The sequence below is a fragment of the Orycteropus afer genome, unplaced genomic scaffold (genome assembly GCF_000298275.1).
Source record: "Orycteropus afer afer isolate SDZICR_OR568_19922 unplaced genomic scaffold, OryAfe1.0 scaffold00024, whole genome shotgun sequence".
NCBI classification, from domain to species: Eukaryota; Metazoa; Chordata; class Mammalia; order Tubulidentata; family Orycteropodidae; genus Orycteropus; species Orycteropus afer.
Genome location: NW_006921611.1, coordinates 3,307,307 through 3,330,777, shown reverse-complemented (window position 1 = coordinate 3,330,777; position 23,471 = coordinate 3,307,307).

Genomic DNA, 23,471 nt, shown 5'->3' with positions numbered 1-23,471 from the left:
CCTGCTCCAACCTCCTCTTTCCTGTTACAATCCTCAAGCTCTCCACATCAAAGCTCTTAACAAACAAACAACAAAAAAAAACTCATTGCCATCAAGTTGGATCTGACTCAGAGGGACCCCCTCCTTGGGTTTCTGAGGTGGTATTACTATGGACATAGATTGTTCTGGGTACCCTGAAACCAATCCCCAGGAGGAGAGGTGAAAAAAAAAAAAAAAAAAAAAAACTATTAAAAATGCAAGAGCTCAAGTGATGGGAAAAAATGACAGGTAGAGTTTGTGAGTTAAACCTGATGATACCCACACTCCTGAACTCTGTTACAAAAAGGCAGTTTTAAATCCAGGTAACAGGTTTTGGAATTTCCAGGAAACATTTTGCTGATATCTTTTGAATTCTCATCAGGTATGCTCCATATTAATGTCCCTTAATGACTACCTCTTGGAGACAAAAAACAAATACGCAAACAGAGGAAAACATCTGAAGTAGTCATTAAGATATTTTTTAAAGAGGTACTGGGAGGGCTACATTTCAGTGTCTGTACTCATTTATAGTAACACTGACCATTTTAACTTCCTTTTCTCTTTGAAGGTTCGCAGAGATTAACAGAGTGGTATGTAAGTGCTCTGAATGGCGTGGCACTGCTGTCTGTCCCTGAAAGTGAACTGTGAAGCAGTTTAGAAGAGAAGGAAGATCATTGTCCTAAAAATTGGGAAACTTTAGATTTAGTTCTGGCTCAACAGTTCACTAGCAAAATGGCCTTGAATTAACCATGCATCTTTTCCAGAATACAGTTTCCTTACCTTACTTACCCTTAAATTACAAGGGTTTCAGGTACTTTACCGATGCTAGCCATAATTCTTAAATTCTTTGATTCATATGCATGCAATATATGAAGAATTAGGGTAAGGTAACAGAATATGAAAGAAAAAGAACACAGGCTTGGGAAATCGACACGTTTATCTTCAAATCCTGGTTCTACTACATTTTAATTGGAAAGCTACATTTCTGTAATCTCTTTGTATCCATGTTTCCTCATTTGTAAAGAGGGAATAATAATGCATACCATTATTGGTATTAAATTTTGTGATTATTAAATAGAAAAACATTTTATCGAGCTTAATATGGCTACTAGTATAGAGTATGCCCAGTAAAACAGTGCAATTTCACTCCTACTGTTAGATGCATATTTTCACATAAAAGTTTAAAACCATTAATTTATAAATGACAAAGAAAAATAAGAGTAGTACACCCTTAACTGAAAGAATTCTAGATCAGGCTAAAAAAAATTTGGTTTAAATCATGCTGTGTGGATGACAATGAAAACACAACATATAAAATTTGTGAAATAAGTTATTAAGGTGAAATTTATAGTACATGTTCAAAAGAAGAAAGGCTAAAAATCAATTACCTAAGAATTAAAATCAAGACACTAGAAAAAAGAAAACAATAGGAGTAGAAATTAATGACACATGGACCACAGTGTTGTTAGATGCCTTTGAGTCAGTTCTGATGCATAGTGACACTATGTAAAACAGAATGGGAACCCTTCCTGGTCCTGCACCATCTCCACAATCCACAGCTTGAGCTCATCATCACAGCCACTGTGTCAACACATCTCATTGAGGATCTTCCCCTCTTTCACGGACCCTCTATTTTACAAAGCATGGTATCCTTTTCCAGGGGCTAGCCCCTACTGATAATAAGATCAAAGTATGAGAGATGAAATCTGGCCTTTTTCAGTTTTTTCACTTCTAAGGAACATTCTGGCTGTACTTTCCCCAAGACAGATATTTTTGTTCTTTTGGCAGTCCAAGGTATTTTCAGTACTTTTCACCAACACAAAAATTCAAATGCATCAATTCTTCTTTGGTCTTCCTTATTCATTGTCTAGCTCTCATGTGCATACCAGGTTATTGAAAATACCATGTCTTGGGACAGAGGCACCTTAGTCTTTAAAGTGACATCATTGTTCTTAAACACTTTGAAGAGGTCTTTTGTAGCAAATTTTCCCAAAGCAATATGTTGTTTGATATTTCTATTGCTGCTTCCATGGGCATTGATTGTGAATCCAAGTAAAATGAAATCTTTGACAACTTCAATCTTTTCTCATTTTTCATGAGGCCAATTATTGGACCAAGTATTTTTGTTTTCTTTATGTCGAGGTGTAATCCATACTGAAGGCTGAAGTCTTAGATCTTCATCAGTAAGTGCTTCAAGTCTTTTTCACTTCAGCAAGAGATGCTGTGTCATCTGCATATTGCAGGTTGTTAATGATCTTCCCCCAATTCTGATACTGCATTCCTCTCCATATAGTTCAGCTTCTTGGATAGTTTACTTAGCATACAGGTTGAGTAAATATAATGAAAGGACACAACCTGAAGAACACTTTTCCTGATTTAAAACCTTGAAGTATCACCCTTGTTCTGTTCCAACAACTGCCTCTTGGTTCCACATGAGCACAATTAAGCCTTCTGAAATTCCCATTTTACATAATGTTGTACATAATTTGCCGTGATTCACATTGTTGAATGCCATTGCATAGTCAGCAAAACACAGGTAAATATCTTTCTGGTATTCTTTGCTTTCAGTCAAGATTTATCTGATAATACTAATGACATTCCTTATTCCATACCCTCTTCTGAATCTGGCTTGAATTTCTGAGTAGGTCGCTAACAATATACTGCTGCCACTCTTTTGATTTAACTTTAGCAAACTTTTATTTTTATATATTAGTGATATTATCCAATAATTTCCACTTTTTGTTGCATCACCTTTCTTTGGAATGGACACAAATATGGATCTCTTCTAATCAGTTTCTCATGTAGCTATCATCCAAATTTCTTGGCAATTCAATGGCATTCAACTTGTTTAAGTGAGAGCCTTCAGCACTGTGTCATTTATCAACCTCAGTGGGTATTCTGTCCATTCCTGGAGTCTTGTTTGCCACCAATTCCTTCAGTGCAGCTTGGACTCCTTCTTTTAATACCATCTATTCTTTATCATGTGCTTCCTGAAATAGCTGAACATCAACCAGTTCTTTTTGGTATAATGACTCTGTGTATTCTTTTCATCTTCTTTTGATGCTTCCTTCATTGTTTGATATTTTGTTCAAAGAATCCTTCAATATTGCAACTCGAGGACTGAATGTTTTCTTCAGTTCTTTCAGCTTGAGAAATGTCAAATATATTCTTCCCTTTGGATTTTCTAACTCTTAGTCTTTGTACATTTCATTATATATTTTCCTTTGTCTTCTAAAGCTGCCCTTTGAAATCTTCTGTTCAGCTCTTTTGCTTCATCTTTTCTTCTGTTCACTTTAATTAGTCTCTGTGCAAAAGCAAGTTTCAGAGTCTCTTCTGATATCTGTTTTGTCTTTTTCTTCATTTCCTGTCTGTTTAAAGACCTTTTGCTTTCTCATGTATGATATTCTTGATGTCATCACACTCCTTATCTTGTCTTTGGTCACTGGTGTTCAATGCTTCAAATCTATTCCTGACATGTTCTCTAAATTCAGGTGAGATATACTCAAGGTCATATTTTGGCTGTATTTTGGTTATCTAGTGCTGTTCTAACAGAAGATACCACAAATGAGATAGCTTTAACAAACAGAAGTTTATTCTTTTATAGTTTGGAGGCTTTAGGTCTGCATTCAAAGTGCCAGGCTCTAGGGGCTGGGTGAAAGCCCCTCAACCTTGGGCTGCAGCTCTGCCTCCTTCTCCTAGTGCACTGAAGCTGGAGGCTTTTCTTCACTCAGGCAGCTACTGGGTGCTAAGATTAACAAGCCCAAGGTTGACATATGAAAAGACACAGTCCCGATGTTACCAAACAACATGGCAGGCCGTTGATTCAAGTCCTTTGAAAGTCCCAAGGTCAGCAGAGCATGGCAGGCTGCTGAACAATGACACAGCTACACACAGGGTTCAAGTGTGCCATAAGCTAGTAGCCATTCCCAAAGCTGTTTCTTATATACGGGAAGCAGACTACATCCCTAAAACAGCTACTCAGGGGCTTGTGGTAGATCCCACCATGGAGCTGATCACCAGTCTCATCATGGGGGATAACTATCACCAGCTGCCCAGCCACTCAACCAGGCCCAGCCAAGTTGACACACAAACTTAACTACCACAGGCTGTCATGGACTTGTTTAAATTTTCTTCAGCTTCAACTTAAATTTACATATAATCAGTGGATGGACTATTCCACAATCAGCCCCTGGCCCTCTTCTGATTGATAACATTAAGCTTCTTCATATTCTCTTTCCAAAGATGTAGTCAATTTGATTCCTGTGTATTTCATCTCCCAAGGTCTATGTGTATAATTTCCTTTTATGTTATTGAAAAAGATATTTGCAATGAGTAAGTCATTGTTCTTGAAAAATTCTATCAGGCCTCTCTGGTGCCATTTCTATCACCAAGGCTATATTTTCTAACCACCAATGCTTCTTTTTTTGCAACTTTTGCATTCCAACCACCAGCAATTATCACTACTTCTTGATTGTATTCTGTCTCCACACTTATTCAATCTATATGCTGAGCAAATAATCCGAGAAGCTGGACTATATGAAGAAAAATGTGGTATCGGGATTGGAGGAAGAATCATTAACAACCTGAGATATGCAGATGATACAACTTTGCTTGCTGAAAGTGAGGATGACTTAAGGCACCTACTGATGAAGGTTGAAGAATACAGTCTGCAGTATGGATTACATCTCAACATAAAGAAAACAAAAATCCTCACAACTGGACCAATGAGCAGCATCACAATAAATGGAGAGAAGATTGAGGTTGTCAAGGAATTCACGTTGCTTGGTTCTACAATCAATGCCAACAGAAGCAGCAGTCAGGACATTAGATGACGTGTAGCATTGGGAAAGTCAACTGTGAAGGAACTGTTTCAAGTGCTGAGGAGCAAGGATATCTCCTTGAGGACTAAGGTGCGCCTGACACAAGCCATGATATTTCCAATCGCCTGGTATGCATGTGAGAGCTGGACAATGAATAGGGAGGACCGAAGAAGAGTTGATGCTTTTGAGTTGTGGTGCTGGCGAAGAATGCTGAAAGTACCATGGACTGCTAAAAGAACTAACAGATCTGTCCTGGAGGAAGTGCAGCCAGAATGCTCCTTGGAAGCAAGAATGGCCAGACTTCGTCTTACCTATTTTGGTCATGTTGTCAGAAGGGACCATTCCCTGGAGAAGGATGTCATGCTTGGTAGGGTGGAGGGTCGATGAAAGAGGGGGAGGCCTTCAAGGAGATGGATTGATACGATGGCTGCGATGATGGGCTCAAGTATAGCAGGGATTGTGGGGCTGGCGCGGGATCGGGCAGTGTTTCGTTCTGCTGTGCATGGGGTCGCTATGAGTCGGAAACGACTCGACAGCACTTAACAACAACAACAACAACAATGCTGACAAATTAAAAAAAAAAAGAGGAAAATGTCCTAATTGCTTTTCAAAACATCGAGTTTGCATCAACTCTTCACAAGAACAGAAAAAAAGGAAATACATAAAATGAAGCAGGAATGTTTGTTAAAAAAAATCCATCCAGGATCAAAAAGGAAATGAATATTATAGATTAATAGCTCATGCATATAGATACTAAGTCCTATATGAAATAATAGCCAATTGTATATAATTATGTATAGGTAAGTCAATTGTATATAAATATAAAAAGTTAATTCTATTAGTTTACAACTGTATGTTTGGCCTAACATTAAAAATTCAATAAACAGAACAGAGGAGAAAGTTAATAATCTCATTTCAAAAGACAGAAGAAAGCTGTTTTATAAAGCTCAGCATCCATGTGGTATGGGACTTAAAGAAAGCTTCTGGGGTACACAGATGTATCCAATTTTTGAAAATTCATCCAGCTAAATATTTATGATTGGATGTAGATTTCTTTATATTTGTTATACTTCAGTGGCCAGAAGAGCAGGAGAAAGGGAATAAAAGATTCACTTCAGTAAAAAGTGTTTATTTAAAAATATTGACTCTGAGACTTACCAGTTCTTTGTTCTTTGGAAATCCCTTATATTCTATATCTCATTTTTTCCATCTTTAAAATAGAGGTGAATACATCTTATAGTGTGAATTATTCTTTTCTGTTTCTTCTTTAAGTACACTGAAGTCTATTGGTCAAATATTTTCTAGGTCCTGGGTATACAATGATAGAGAATTTCTCTGCCTTCAATAAGGTTGCATTTAGTTTGATTACTTGTAGAAATGATGGCAAGGATCTCATTTGATCCAACCTGAGTTTCACTCCCTTTTACAACCTCCAGATAGTCACCAAAAAGTGTCTGCGATAGTTAAGATTGTGTGTGAGCTTGGATGGGCCATGATTCTTAATGGTTTAGTAGTTATGATATAGTCATCCCCCATGATGAGATCTGATATAATGTTAATTACCTCCATGATGTGTATGATATAAGCAGTCAATCAGTCAAAGGACAATTTCTTCAGTGTGTAGCCTGCTTCCAATATATATGTAAAAACTCTGGCAAAACTCTGGCTTTTTGCTCCATCTGGATCCTGCATCTAGCTTGTCATAATCTCTGGTTCTTGCACTTGAACGAGTGGCCTGCATCTTACCTACTGATCTTGGATCACTCCCAACAGCTACATGAGTCAGATGCCTGCAGCTTTTGGTCTGACCCACAAACTTGGGACTTGTCTGCCTCTAAGACTTTGTGAGCTATTTTCTTGAGATTAATAGCTCATGAACACAGATACTAAGTCCTATATGAAATAATAGCCAATTGTATATAATTATGTACAGGTAAGTCAATTGTATATAAGTATCAAAAGTTAATTCTATTAGTTTAAACTGTATGTTTGGCCTAATATTAAAAATTCAATAAACAGAACAGAGGAGAAAGTTAATAATCTCATTTCAAAAGATGGAAGAAAGGTGTTTTACAAAGCCCAACATCCATGTGGGATGGGACTTGAAGAAGGCTTCTGGGGTGCCCTCTCTTTCTCTTTCTCTCTCTCCGTATAAATGTTCTCTCTATATATAAACTTAAAACAAAAAACTCACTTTCATCAAGTTCGAGTTGATTCCAACTCATAGCAACCCCCATTGGGTTTCCAAGATGGTAAATCTTTACAGAAGTAGATTATCCAATCTTCCTTCTGTGGAGTGGCTGATGGGTTTGAATTGCCAACTTTCTGGTTGTTGTTGTTGTTTGCCATCAAGTCGGCCCCGACTCATAGCGACCCCTCCTTGGGTTTCCCAGGCAGTATCACTACGGAAGTAGGATTGCCCAACCTTCCTTAGCAGTCAAAAATGCCTTAGGCTCTTTGCCACCAAAGTTCCATATATGTGTGTGTGTATACATATACATACATACATACATACAGACACACACATAAGCTCCTCTGCTTCTGTAAAGATTTACAGTCTTGGAAGTACTATGTGGCAGTTCTACTCTGTTTGCTATATGTTGGAATGCACTTGATGGCAAGGGTGGGCTTCACTGTTTTGCTTCTGTAGAGAACACAGCCTATAACAGTGTCTAAATGCAGTAAATAAAATTTGTACTTGATAGTGATGATAAAGCTATGAATTTCACCTTTTTTCACCCCAACAATAATCAATAAAGATGGAGAGATTATGTATAAACTGGCTGCAACAATGAGCTTAAATATACTAATGATTGGGAGGATGACTCAGGACTGGTCAGTCTTTCATTCTAATAAAGTTATCTTGAGTCAGAGCTGACTTGTTGACAACTAATGACAACAGGTAAAAGAGAACCAAGACAAAATTGAGAGTAAAATATCTTGTCATTAAAAAATGAGGATGAATATTATCAGGGGTATATATTATCTATGGGAGTTTTGGTGGCATAGCGCCTAAGGCATTTGACTGCTAACAAGAAGGCTGGTGACTCAAACCCATCAGCCACTCCTCCAAATGAAAACGGAACAATCTACTTCCATAGTGGTATTGCTTCAGAAACCCAAGGAGGGGTCTCTATGAGTTGGATTCAAGTAGACGGTAGTGAGTGAGACCTATGACACAAATTAAAGCCACTTATTACCGTGCTGGCCAGTCCCCAGTGTTCTTAGTACGAGTCAGATACTTCTGGATTTTTACATTTCCAAGGCCGCTTAGGTCTTTTGATGTCTCAAGAGAAATCTGTGCACCACAAATGTGAAATATCTGAGAACAAAACTAGAAAACATGGTGGTGCATGAGTAAAAGAGTGGAGATTTTTTCAATACCTAGGAAAATGCCATAATCTCTGGAGCATATGGATTAACCATTCATCTGGGTAAGCTTCTCTTCTGGTTCCCTAAGAAATAAGGAAGTATTAAAAAAGTTTTGATGGTCATTCACCATTCAGGGTTGGTGAAAGGAGAAGATTGTTACAGGAGAACGTAACTCTTGAGCACAGCAATGCTAAATTATTGTGTCTCATTAAATATAAACAAAAGTCTTCCTCAGTAGAAACAATTTGATTTCACACAGAACAGATTCTATTTTCTAACATTCCTCTCACAGTGTGAAACACTGACAAGAGAAAATGACCTTTGGTCAGAGTTAGTCTTAAGGCTTTGCCCTAGCCTTTGTCATTTCTGTCATGGTTGAATAGTGACATAGCAAGGCAATTGCCTTAGAAAGTAGAACGTAGATCTGTGGAGATTATACTTAATACTCACAGTGACTACTCTGCAAAATACCTCTCAATAAGAGCAGGAACCAAACCAAAGAGAAAACTCAAACAACTCACTGACATCAAGTTAATTCCAGCTCATAGTGAGCCCCAGTGGGTTTCCAATGTAAATCTTTGCAGAAGCAGACTAACTCATCTGACCTTTTGGTTAGCAGCCAAATGCCTTAACCACTACACTACCAGAGCTCCTTAGGAACAGTGATAATAAAACCTTAGTATTGAGTGCTTACAATGTGCCAGGTACTGTTTAAAGTCTTCATGTTTGAAATAATTTAATCTTCACAATATGCCTCTACACACATAGTTTTTCTAAAAAAAAAAAAAAAAAAAAAGCTTTATTGCCATTTAGTAGACACAATAAACTAAACAGGTACAATTTACAAGTGTACAATTTAATAAGCTTTGACATATGTATGCAACCATGAAGCTATCACCAAAGTTAAGGTAATAAATATTTATCACCTTCAAAAGTTTCCTCAGGCCCCTGTGTAATTCCTCCTTCCTACCACTTCCCATCCGCCATTCTTGTCGGCAAGTAAAGACTGATTTGCTTTCTGTCACTATATATTAGTTTGTATTTTCTAGAATTTTATATAAGTGAAGTCATAGAATATATAGTAATTTTTTTGAGGCATCTGACTTACTTCACTCAGAGTAATTATTTTGGGATCCTTCTATGTTGTTGAAAGCATATATTATATTTCTTTCACATTTTCCACAACATAATATTCCTTTGTATGAAAGTAATACATTTTGTTTATGTATGTATTTTTTTGATGGACACTTGGCTTGCTTCCAGTTTTTTGGTTATTCAAATAAAGTTGCTATGGACATTTGTGTGCAAATCTTTCTGTAAACAGATAATTTTTATTTCTCTTAAGTAAATATTTAGGATTCAAATAATTGGGTCTATAGTAGGTGTGTTAACCATTTTATGAGCCTGCCAAAATATTTCACAAAGTGGCTGTCCAGTTTTACTCCACCCCTCAGCAGTGCATGAGAGTTCCAGTTACTCCACCACATTGACAATACTTGTTACTTTGTCTTTTATTATTTCAATAATTCTAATAAGTGTGCTGTGGTGTCTCATTGTGGATTTAATTTGCATTTCCCTAATGGTAAATGATGTTGATTATCTTTTCATGTGTCTGTTTTCCATTTATATGTCTTCCTTCATGAGGCATCTCTTAGATCTTTTGCCTACTTTTGGGTGGTTAATTGGTGTGTACTTCTTGAATTGAGGCACCTAATAGGCTCTGAAAAATAAGCAATGCACTCTGTGTAGTTAAGGCTATCTGTCAACTTGGCTGGTCCTGGTTTTGAGTGGCTGGGCAGCTGGTTGTAGTTATTCCCTTTAAGGAGACTGGCAATCAACTCTATGTTGGAACCTGCTGCAAGCAGCTGAGTAGCTGCTTTGGGAATGTGGTCTGCTTCTAGTATATCAGGAGAAGCTTTGGGAATGGCCTGCAGCTTTTTGGCACACTTGGACCCGGCATGTAGCTGAGTTTTCATTCAGCAGCCTGCCATGCCCTGTCGATCTTGGGACTTTTTCTGGACTTGAGCTAGTGGTCTGCCATGTTGTGGGATAATCTTGGGACTGTGCCTTTTTACTTGTCAATCTTGGGTTTGCAAGCCTCAGCAGCCAGCAGCTGCCTGAGTTAAGAAAAACCTCCAGCTCCAGTGCACCAGGAGCAAAAGGCAGAACTAAAGCCTAGAGTTGAGGGGCTTTCACCCAACACCTAGAGCCTGGCACTTTGAACTCAGACTTTCAGCCTCCAAAACTGTAAGAGAATAAACTCCTGCTTGTTAAAGCCACCCATTTGTGGTACTTTCTGTTAGAGCAGCACGGAGTAACCAAAACACATCTTAATCATTAGCAATAACTTATGTCAGAGATTTCTAATACTAATACCAGCTTCCTTTCTCCAGGTAATATGGCCTTAATTTACCTCTTCAGTCTTAAATACAGGGTAACATTTGATATATTTCATAATACATGACAGCATTTCCTAGTCAATCTTCCCTTTAATGAGGTGCAGCCTGTAATCTTTCCTGTGGAAATATTGGGTAGAGAGAAAAGCTTTTGTTGTGGAGGCCTGAGCTCAAAAGTTGGTTCCATTACATGCTAATTGTGTCACATTGGGCAAATCACTCATACCTCTGAGTCTTAGTTTTCTCATCTATACAGGTGGAGGTAGTTGTGGTTGTGAAATTTGCTTTACAGAGCTGTCATGTGGATGGCAAGGAAAGGGAACTTGTCTGTGTAATTACTTGTTCTTTTTTTGTTTTTGTTGCTCTGTAAATTAAATGGAATATGGAAAGGTTGAGACTGGGATGGCTTCATGCTTTAGTTTGAGTTCAGATCTTGATTGTTTTTTTTTTTTTTTTTTTAAACAACCATTGAAAACTGTGTAGAATACAATTCTACTCAAATACACAGAGACTCATCAGGACTTAGATTTGGCATGACAACTACTGATAATGAGTAACTTGAGTGGGGAGACAAGTCATAGAAACAATATATACACGTAATTCTTCAGAGGACTCTTTTAAACATTCTTTAAGTACATGTCTGAATAATTATACACATGTAAAATAAAACTGCTATCTAGAACTATAGCATATCCATGAGCAAAATGTGCAGGCACTGTCTATGTGTCAGGCATAGTATAAAACAGCATGGGAAATACATAAAAATGGGGCATCTTCCTTGAAGTGCCTAAAGCCTAGCCAGAGATTCAGAATATATAGCTATCATTCTTCTCCCTTAGCACTTAAAGTCATATGCGATGTTCACTAGAAGTCAGAGGAGTTTCCTCAGGCTGATGGTGAATAGCCTTCATATTTTCATCAAAGACAAACTTGATTATTGTTTGCTGTAGTTGGATAGGGGTGGGCTGGGAACTTTGCATTTGAGATATTCAATAGGTCCAAGGCATTTATAATAATATGTTTAAATAGATTCCATAGTATCTTGCAGCAGACTGTATTATTTGCTCATAATTATTTATTCATTCCTTAAGCTTAATTTCCCTCTGCTTGGAAAATTCATCTGTACCCCATTGACTTTGGGCTTACTTGTGTGACTTACTTGGGACAATGACACATGGGCAGCAGTAACACTGTGTCCAAAACAAACCAAACCCACTGCCATAGAGTCAATTCTGACTCATAGTGGCCTTATAAGACAGAGTAGAACTGCATCATAGGGTTTCCAAGGCTGCAGTCTTTACAGAAGCAGACTGCCACATCTTTCTCTCACAGAGCAGTTGCTGGGTTCAAACCATTGACTTTTTGTTAGACCTTTCAGTTAGCAGCAGAACACTTATCACTCTGCCACCAGCACTTTTTGATATTGTGCCAGGTCAAGTAAAGGCTTTTAGGGGAATCCTATGCTGCTGCTCACTGCCTTGAGTTTCTGTCCCAGATGGCGGCTGCTTCTTGAGCCTGATTCCCTGAATGATAGGACTGAGGAGTAGATCCAAACTCAAGCTATAGCAAGGAGCCATCCCTGTCAAGTGTAGTTGAGCTCAGCAGTGCCACAGCCAGTGGATAGGCTCAAGAATAAGAAACTAAGAAACTGAGATTTTGGGGTTACTTCCTGCCACAGCCAAAGCTGACAAATGTATACATTCATCCACCTGTGTAACCTCATGGTTATCCTCTGCTTACTGCTGGATTTTGAACACAATTGCTGGAAATGAACCATCTTTCAGTAAGTTCAGAATTGCCATCAATTGAGATTGTGTACATCTTGGGTTTGAAGCTGATCTTAAAAGGCTTCAGTGTAATATGATCCTATGGTTTCAGGTCCTCTTAAATCCACAAAGGCTTGGAAAGTAAAGGAATAATTAAGTAGTATACCTATGGGACAAAATCCAATGCGGACTTTGCAAAATCCAATATGTCTGAAAAATATGTTCCTTGCGTAGCTCAGTCCAAATGCCACTGGCTTCCTCCATCCCCGGTTGATAGTACATTATATTCAGGACTTATCAAAAATGCAGCCAACCTGCAATTCAAACCTGCTCAAGCAAAGGCAGGGTTCCCAGTGGGAGATGCCTCACAGAACTTAGTCATCTCTTGACTAGCAATGACTAGTTAGGAATGACAGCTCTAAAAAGGAAAAAAAAAAAAAAGGAAAAAGGGGAGATGGAGGAGAAATATATATTGAAGAAAAGTATATCAGAAAAAGGTAAGAAGACGAGGAAAAGGGAAAAGGAGGAAAAACAAAAACCCTCTATATCTTGAAAAAAAAAACAAACCGTAGTTTGCCCTGTAGAAATTCAGCATGGTGTGTGTGTGCAGTAAAATACTTCAAAGCCCAGAGAATCAAAGCGAGGGAGGTGTTAGCCTACAGTACGAGGTGAACACACAGTTTTTTTGCTGCTGCAGTGTTGGGGGCAGGCTCTGGCTTGGACTAAAGAGGGGAGGGAATGAACTGGAGCTATTTCTGAAATCCTTCCTCAGAATTGGCTGTTAGGGCTTTTGTTGTTTGATTTTCTTCTTATTCTTGGTGTTTTTCTGGCTATCAGGGTAAATGTAAACTCAGGTCTTGAAAGCAAACAAGACTCTTGTCAAGTCGAGAGGAAAAGGAGCACAGCAAATTCTATCCCTTTGATCTGGACTCTCCTTGCCATTGATCTTCTTTTTATTTTTTATTTTTAATTATCCTAGGAATAGTAACAGTTAGTGAACAGCCCATAATATCAAAATATGAAGTAAATTTACCTCTTGAATCATCTCTAATTATGGTTTTCATTAACTTGTTTTTGGATAGCTGGGCCCAGGCTTGCAAATTGTGAGAGGGGCTGCTTTATTTCAAAGGCAAATGGAAAGCTATTGACAAATTCAGGGCACTTTGGTCTATAAATAGCCCAACTTCAATATACTGACCTTAAGAATCTTCTCTCTGAAACTCATCATGTCCTTTAATGCAATGTAAAATTTTAGCCATTTTATTTGAATATTAACAATAGTTGTTGAACTTGATTTTTAACCAGTTTCAATCTGAACCATCAACACTCCAAATTCCCCCTTCTGTTTTGGAAGACACTTCACTATATAATAGTTTCTGGAGCTTAGTAAGCTAAGTGGATCAGGTTATTATATATTACAAAATGCTCCTTTTGGTTGAAATCTTTGAATGATAGTGCAGAAAAGTAAATAGTTACAACTGGAATAGAAAAAAACCTGTGTTTGCTATTGTTTAGCTTTTGAGCAAGTTTTGAAAAAAAAAATGCCTTAGGAAAGTAAATTATATTTATTAATGGTACTGTATCCATGTATTTGATAAAAATCTTTAATTATTGAGGATAAATTAAAGAGGAGTTTTCTTCCTTAAGTTTGAGATACTACATGTAGCTAGTTTTTCATTATATCAACAATCTCTTGGTTGAACTTTAGTTTTAGTCTCCTTCCTTTAGAAAACTGGTATTCTGTGGAAAAAAAGGCCTAAGAGAATTTGAATGATGTTTAAGACACCCTATTTTTAGCACATTTCACCTCCATGAGAAATCCTAGAGAATCTGCATCTTTTCTTTCACATATACACAGACACACACTGCCAAAGGTGGAGGAAGGTCACATCATCTGACCTCCTCTAACCCCACAAGAGGAAGACAGAATCACCATAGTATCCCAAGGCCTATTGTGAGGTCAGACATGCTGCCTTCCTCCAACTCTTTCACCAACTCTGACACCAACCATTCCTCCCGTAGCACTCACCTCTCTGCTGAGTTCGATAATTCGCTTCAGGGGCCACACAGAACTCACAGATTATGGGATTTATTAGGGAAGTGCCAGGCTATAATTTAAGTTCAGAAATGCACTTAGTCTCTTGCAGTCCACTGTCTCACTTACCAACTGGTAGTCTCTCTCTCAACAACGGATGTCTCTCATGTCTCTCTCTCTCTCAGTAGCATGTGTCTCTTGCATCTCTCTCTCAGCAAGTATGTGTCTCTCAGGAGCATGTTTCTCTCAGCAGCATATTTTTCTCAGGCAGCAGTCAGAGAGACTCCTTCTACCTCTAGGAGGGCTTCTTTTTGAGCCTGGAAGAGTGGACAAACTAACCAAACCTAACATCAGAATTCTATATGCCTGAGAGAGAGAGAACTTCCCAGAAGATTGCTTCATGCCACTCTCAACAGAAATACTCCAGGTAGATAACTTTAACAATTAGAAGCTACTCAGTTGCTCATGGCAAATTCTACTATAGAGTTTACAAAGATATATGGCTAGAAAAGCCACACTATATAATTTACTACACCACACACACATACCCTCTTAGAGTGTAATTTCCCTGAATTTCCTAATTTGAACCTATGCATAAAAGTAAAAAGTGGGTAAGACCTCTAGGTGATAGAGTTTGTGACTGGCTATTAATCTAAAGGTTGCCAGTTCGAACCCAGTGGTGCTTCAAAAGAAAGGCATTCTGTAAAGACATCAGCCAAGAAAACTCTATAGGGCAGTTCTACTCTCTAATGCACATGGTTATAGTGAGTCCAAATTGATCCACAGCAATATTACTTTAAGTGTTGGCTGGTATATTGAATAACATGTATAAAGGATTTTCATATCATCTGACATTTTTCAAACTTTAGAGAGGGGTGGCCATGGAAAACTGGCACTTGCTAAGCTACCACACAGTCCAAAGAAAAGCTTTCCCTGGGTGCTCCCAAACCCTGCTTCAGCCTTTTCCTTCTGTGGCAAGCACAGATCATTAACATTGGTAATCTCCTCACTAAATCTGCTTGAAGAAAGTGACAAATCTAATTTGTTACTGACAGACCTACGGCTGTGAGTATGTTTAAAATGCATCACTCTTGCTCTTGGACCCTTTGAATTGCTGTGTGGTTTCTGTAAAGTAGGCTTGGTATTTGGTTAAAGACTATCTGTGATTTCATCAATCTCTTCGGCAGCCTCCCAAAGGAAAGGCCTGCTGCTTCAGCTCACCCCCCTCCTTCACTCCTGATAATAGTCCCTGCCAGTAAGCCTGGAGGTTTTGTGATTTGAAATTCAGGACCTGGGAAGGGATTCTTTAAGCAAGTAATTACCATTAATAATCAATAGCTTTCAGCCTAACAAATAATTGTGACAGATCTGGATAAGATTAAACTTGCTCTTGAAGACATATGGACGTGGCAATGATCCTGGTTTTCATTTACTAGAAAACATATTCAAGGCACCATTTTGATATGCATTAGAGTGACTTTAAATTAAATGAGGTAGAATTTAATAACATGATGCAAATGGGACCTGTGAGGAATGGGGATGAGTTAGCCTCATGAAGGAAAAGCATAAATCATGCCCTATGACTTGAATTTATTATAAAGTGAATTTTATGTGGAAGAGAGTGATAGTCTGATACCAATGCCAACTGAGTTCAGAACATGGAAATGGATTTTAAATGCCATATGAAATATTTAGACTATACATTGGCAGGCTTCCTCCATAATGCAGATATTTAGTTTATGCAGGAAGATACAAAGAGAGAGGATTCAAGAGTAGGTCAGCTATTTACCCCTATTCTGTGGATGTCACTTCTAGCTAGACTTAGGGATATTCCATCTTTGGAAGCCATTCCTACAATTCTGGGAATTTTAGAACTGGAAGTGAATTCTCAAAAATGTCAAAGAAAGAAATAAACATTCGCTGCGATACATGTGATCCACAATTTAAAAGAAAGCTTATGTTCATCTTTGATTTTATATTTATTTCCCTTTTAATTTAACACAGAGGTTTTTCTTACTAACTTTGATTAAGTTAGTCCTTGTTAAAAACAAGTATCAGTTGTAGTTGAGCTAATACTTACTTAAGGTGGCCCCCTGTATGTCAGAATAGAATTGTGCTCCAGAAGATTGTCAATGTACGATTGTTTTCAGAAATACATTGCCAGGCCTTTCTTCCAAGATGCCTTGGGTGAACTTGAAATTCCAGCCTTTCCGTTAGCAGCCAAGTGTATTAACTGTTTGTATCACCCAGGAGCTCCATAGTCTTTTCTACTATCTAGTAAATCCCTCTTCATTCTGATCCAAAAACATATGGACCATGGGAATGGAATATAAACCAATAAGTGAGCCTCTGTTAATGTACCAGGAAGTTTGCTAAGCATGATAGATAACATTATTTCATTTAATCCTCTAAATCTTTGTGGTATTTGCATCAGTTTCCATATTTTAGATAAGAGAACTTAAGTTCTAAGGATCACATCGATTCAAAATTTTAGGAATATGGATGTTTTGGTTATCTAGTGCCACTCTGACAAGAATGGCTTGAACAAATAGAAGTTTATTCTCTTACAATTTTGGAGACTTTAAGTCTGAGTTCAAAGTGACAGGCTCTAGGGGCCAAGTGAAAGCTCCTCAACCTTGGGCTTCAGCTCTGCCTCCTGCTCCCAGCCCACTGAACTGGAGGCTTTTCTTCACTCAGATAGATGCTGGCTGTTGAGGCTGATGAGCTCAAGGTTGACAAGTAAAAAGTCACAGTCCCAATGTTACCAAACAACATGGTAGGCCACTAGTTCAAGTCCAGATGAAGTCCCAAGATTGGCAGAGCTTGACAGGCTGTTGAACAATGACTTGGCTACATGTGGTGTTCAAGTGTACCAAAAGGCTAGAGGCTAATCCCAAAGCTTCTCCTTATATACTGGAAGCAGACCACACCTCTAAACCAGCTACTCAACTGCTTGTGGTAGATCCCACCATGGAGTTGATTGCCTCATCATAACTACCTCAAGCTGCCCAGCCACTCAACCAGGCCCAGCCAAGTTGACAGTGATGGGGAATAAAACAAGTGGAAGAGAGTGTAGAAAAATGACAGCCACATAAATCCAATGAATGACTATTTCAGACAAAACTGATTTGGAGTTAGATGAAACAGAGTATTTACTCATTTTAAATACTAAGAGAAATAAGAAATAGTCCCCATCGTTAAAAGCTGAGAGTTATGAAAACAACTGTCTCCATCTTGTGAGAGGTCGTGTAGAATGGAATAAAGGAAGGCATCCCGAAGGAGAGAACATCTGAGCTGCATCAGGAGTATGAGTGGGAGCATGCTAGAGGTAGAGGCAAGACTAGGCAGAAGGGATAACCAGTCTTAGAGAGATGATGCAAAACTTGGAGACAGCAAGTCTTCTGACCTTCTCTAACTTCACAAGAGGAAGGCAGTACCACCATCAGCAGCCTAAGGCTTTTTCCTCTGAGTCCAGACATGCTGTCACCCTCTAGCCTTTTACCAATTCTGACACGAACAGTCCCTCCTATGGCCCTCACTACTTCTTTGATGGGTTCGATAATTTGTCTCAATGGCCACCCAGAACTCACAGACAATACTCATGATTATAGGGTTTATTAGGGAAATAAAAGCTCAAAAAAACACTGCCGTAGAATCGGATCCAACTCATAGCAACCCCTCCTTGGGTTTCTGAGGTGGTATCTCTATGGAAGTAGATTGCCCACTCTTCCTTCTGAGGAGTGGTTTTGAACCACTAGCCTTCTGGTTAGCAGTCAAATGCCTTAGGCACTACACCACCAGAACTCCCTATTAGGGAGGTAACAGGCTATAATTCAGGTTCAGGAACATGCTCAGGAAACAATATTTTGATCAGGACAGTTTCCCCTGTGCTGTGCCCTCAGACACAGCTCTCTGGCCCTTGGCCTCTTGGCGTGGCCTCTGCCCTCCTTGGGCAAGTGTTACAAAGCTCTCTTAGCTCTGCCAATAGGTACACCTAGGTGGACCCTGCTCCATCAGTGTGGTAGTAGTTCAGTTTGTGTGTCAACTTGGCTGGGCCTGGTTGAGTGGCTGGGCAGCTGGATGTAGTATTCCCCATGATGAGACTGGTAATCAACTCCATGGTAGAATCTACTGTGAGCAGCTTAGTAGCTAGCTGCCTTAGGGAATGTGGTCTGCTTCCTATATATAAGGAGAAGCCTTGGATATAGTCTCGAGTTTATGACATGCTTGGAACCTGCATGTAGTTGTGTTGTTATTCACCAACCTGCCATGCTTTTCTGAACTTGGGACTTACAGTGGACTTAAATTAATGGCCTGCCATGTGGCTTGGTAACATCAGGACCATGTGTTTTTACTTGTTAACCTTGGGCTTGGCAGCCTCAGCACCCAGCAGCTGTCTGAGTGAAGAAAAGACTCTAGCTTCAGTGGGCTGGGATCTGGAGGCAGAGCTGAAGCCCGAGGCTGAGGAGCTTTCACCCAGCCCCTAGAGCCTGGCACTTTGAACTTGGACTTAAAGCTTCCAGACTATGAGAGAATAAACTCCTGTTTGTTCAGTCATCCCATCTGTGGTATAGTCTTATCAGAGGGGTACTAAATAACCAGAACAGTCAGCAAGCCTTCTGGCCAAGGACACTCGGTTTTCTCACCAGGTAAACCCACCACTCTGTCTCATTCCTCTTGGTTCCACTGTGACTGTCTCTCTGCCAGGGCATCTCTTCTGGGGCATCTCTCTCTGTTGGGATATCTCTGCCAAGGGGATCCAGTGCAGGGGTCTTGGTTCTAAGGATGTACTCTATTTCACCTCCAACTCTTCTTTTTTGATGGAAGTGTGATCTGCCTCTTTGCCTCTAGGAAGGCTCATGTTAAACCTACCAGAGTGACAAAATTAATCAAACCCAACATCAGAATTCTACTTACCTAGTTTGCATGGTCTCACCCAGTAATCCAGTGGGAGTTACAAAGACTATGGCCAGAAAAGCCATATCAAGTAATTCACTGCACCACAGATGAAGACATTGGCATGTTTGCAGAGTGATGAGAGGAGCAGTGTGGCTGGAACACAGACAGTGTGTGTTTGGTTGAGGGGAGGTATGGGTAGGATAAGGGAGGAGCTTAAATGGCAGGAAATGAGGCTGGAAAGGTAAGTTGGAGCCAGATACTAAGACAGCCTGTGATGTTATTTCCTTGAAATCATCCAGAATAGCATGTCTTCAGCAGTGCATGCTTTATGTCCATCTCTGTCTAACCAGAGTCCCCAGCCACTACTTCATTTCACCTTTACTTCTAGTGAGTCCAGCACCCTTGGCTTTTGTTGGGTGCAGAAACTTGTTGGTGAAACAAAACCAAGGGACTAGTTTATCTAGTTACCACCTGAGAAAAATTTCTTCAGGACTTGGATACTTAGATCTGGACTCTAGACTTACAGGCCTTTCTTTTTGCTTCTGCTTAATGTCTGGAAGCAGTGGATCCACTGTAAGCCTATACTGTTTGTATACATTGAAAACCACTGGACCTTCTCTTCCTGCTGCTGACATCCCCACTGATGCTTGGCTTGGGCACAGAAGTGCTTTTGTACAAAGGATGACCCTTCATCCAGGTGTACACACTCACTCACAGGGCATAGGCCTACTGAATTCTTATTGGATTTCAGCTTCCACTCATTCTGCTGTTCATGGCATCTTTGTGCAGATCTGTACAAAGATTTGTAGACATGATCATCAATGTCCAAATAAACAACACCATTTGATGGATCACACTGACTCAGAATACAGTGAACTCCTATACCAAAAAGGAACTTTAAGCAATCACCTGTTGGCAGTTATTATGGATTGAATTGTGTTCTCAGAAAGACATGTTGAAGTCTTAACCTCTCTACCTGTGAATGTGACCTTATTTGGGGAAATAGGAGACATATTGCAGTATGGTGGGTTGTAGTTCTAATCCCTTATGTTTTTGTTGTTGTGAGGTCTCTTCAAGTTGGTTCTGAGTAATAGTGACCCTGTGTACAACAGAATGAAACATTATCCAGTCCTGTGCCATCTTTATAATCATTGCTATGCTTGAGCCTATCTTTATAACCACTGTATCGATTCATCTCATGATGATCTTCCTCTTTTTCACTGACCCTTTACCTTACCAAGCATGATATTGTTCCCCAGGGACTGGTCTCTCCTGAAAATATGACCAAAGGTGAAGTCTCACTGTCCACACTTCTAAGGAGAATTCTGACTATATTTCATCCAAGACAGATTTGTTTCTTTTTCTGGCAATCTACTGTATATTTAATATTCTTTGCCAACACTAGAATTCAAATGAATCAATTCTTTTTCAGTTTTCTTTATTCATTGTCCAGTTTTTGCATATGAGACTTTTGAAAATACAGCGGTTTGGGTCAGGCATACCATAGCCTTCAAAGTGGCATCTGTGCTCTTTAACACTTTAAAGAGGTCTTTTGGATCAAATTTTCTCAGTGCAATAAAACATCTGATTTCTTGACTGCTGCTTCCAAAGGCATTGATTGTGCATCCAAGTAAAATTAAATCCTTGACCACTTCAATCTTTTCTCCATTTGTTATGATGTTGCTTATTGGTCCAGTTATGATGATTTTTATTTTTTCTTTATGTTGATGTATAATCCATACTGAGGGCTGTCATCTTTGTTCCCTTATGAATGGTGTCTTATAAAAGGGAAGAGCAGACACACTGGAAGACACAATCTAAAGATACATCTCCAAGCAAAGGAACTCCAAGCAATACCTGAAGTCACTAGGAGCTCTGGTGGCATAATGCCTAAGGCACTTGACTGTTAACCAGAAAGCTGGAAGTTCAAACCCACCAGCCACTGTTGTTGTTGTTGTTATTTGTCAGCAAGAAGATGGAAAAGACAAAAATGTATTTTACCTTAAAGTGAACAGAGTGCATGTATTGACAATGCTCTGAAAAGAGATTTCTGCCCTACAGGACTCTGAGGAAATAAGTTTCTATTCTTTAAAGCTATCCACTTTGAGTTATTGCTATGGCAACTCTGAGAAACTAAGACAGCAATATTATATGGAAGATTCCCATGATGGGAGGAACATTGGAATAGATGACCTCACAGATCCTTCCTGATATGGAATTCCTGGTTCATGGTGGCCCAGAGCACTGTGGCAGGTACATGGTCTACTATTACTTCATTAAAGGACTGTGAGTTTATGTAATGGGGTGCACACTGCTCCTGGAGTAGATGGAAAGGACATATTGTTTAATGGTAATTAGTCCCTTGGATATCATCACTCAATTCCTACATCACTTTTTGGAGGTCAGTCTGTCAATATGAGAAGGAAGAATTTTTCACATGAGTGATTTTATAACCTCATATATTGACTATGTGTTGATTATCTTTAGCTCCTTAACCCATCTCCAAATAACAAACAGGTAGAGGCAGTAATTCTGGGTTGGGTACATATTTGACTCTGCTGTGAACCACTTGTATGACCCTAAGTAAGTCATATTGCTTTTCTGAATCTCAAATTACATATCTCTAAAATGAAGAAATTTGAAGGAAATACATCAAGCATCCTGTAGACTCTAACCTTCCTATTCCATATCACATAGTGAGGCTAGTCATTATATCCCCTTCTCCTCTGCCCAAGGCATCATCCTACACAGAAGACTGGATGCCAAAACAACTCACAAATCCTCCTCAGAAAGTGGAGGAGAAAATCTTTGTCAGAGTGCCTCCTTGGAAATATGCCACACACACTCCATTCAGGCCATTACCCAGAAAATGACACATACAACTGTTCAGTGAGTGAAAAGGAAACTTATTTCCCCTTCAAAACCAGTTTTTAAGGGCAATGAGAGACTCCATGAGTGTCAGAGTAGAACTGTGCTCCATAGCATTTTCAATGGCTGATTTTTCAGAAGTAGATTGCCAGGTCTTTTTTCCAAATTGCTTCTGGGTATACTTGAACTCTTAACCTGTAGTTAGCAGTCAAGAAACTTAACCATTTGCATCACGCATGGACTCCTATTGCCCCTTAAGAAATCTTAAAAAGTCATTTGAGTTGTTATTGTTTGATCTGATTTAAAACCCAAACAAAAATCAGTTATAGCCCTTAGGAGGTTTCAATAAAGATATATTCAAATCATTTGCTGCTACATCTGTTATACATTTGTCTTCACACATTCCCCTGTATAACATCACAGCAAGATGTTCTCCACTCAACGGACTTTACTACAGAAAACTCCCATCAGTCTTGTTGCTACATGCTTAATATTGGCTCTGTCACATAGGTATATTTTTAGTACATTCTGAATGCTCAGTATTCTGCCATAGATTGTGCAAATCACTCCAGTTAAGTGAAGTGATGTTTATTTTAGAGAATAAGTATAAATGTAGGTACACTATATGGAGAGTATATTTATATTCATGGGGTGAATTTGTGTGACTGTACATATTAATTACAACCTCTTCAAGGATTTTTCTAGAGATGGAGGTTTACATTACCTACCAGTCATTTATAGTTCATTTGGGTGGAAAATATTTACATAAACCAAAAGCAGACTTCTAGTAAATGCAACATCGATTCTTAAATTATTTTCCTATTTACCTACCTTCTGAGGTTTCAACTGATAACATATGTACTGCAAATTGCTAAGAAAAGTAAGTTGAACAAAAGATGCCTGATTTGAATTTTCAGTAGTCAGCATTAGACTTTACAATTTTGGGCTTCTGCAAGTGATATAAAAAGGGTGAGAGTGGGGAAAAAGATCAAGAGAAGGTATTCATATTTGTTTGCTCTTCTCTGGCAGTGCAAAAGATAAGCACAGACTCTGTGTTGAGTATTGGAGCATGTGTTGTTCCAAAGTCTTTTTCTCCAACCCTGATGCAAGCCCGCCCAGAGCAGCAGGCTGGAAGAGCAGGAGAAAGGGGATAAAAGCCAGGAACCCGGACAGAAGAGCAGTCAGCCCCAGGGAAACAGGTGAGGAAAGATAACTCAGGGACACCCAAAGCAGCAGGCCAGAAGAGCAGGAGAAAGGGGATTAAAAGCCAGGAAGCCAGACAGAGGAACAGTCAGCC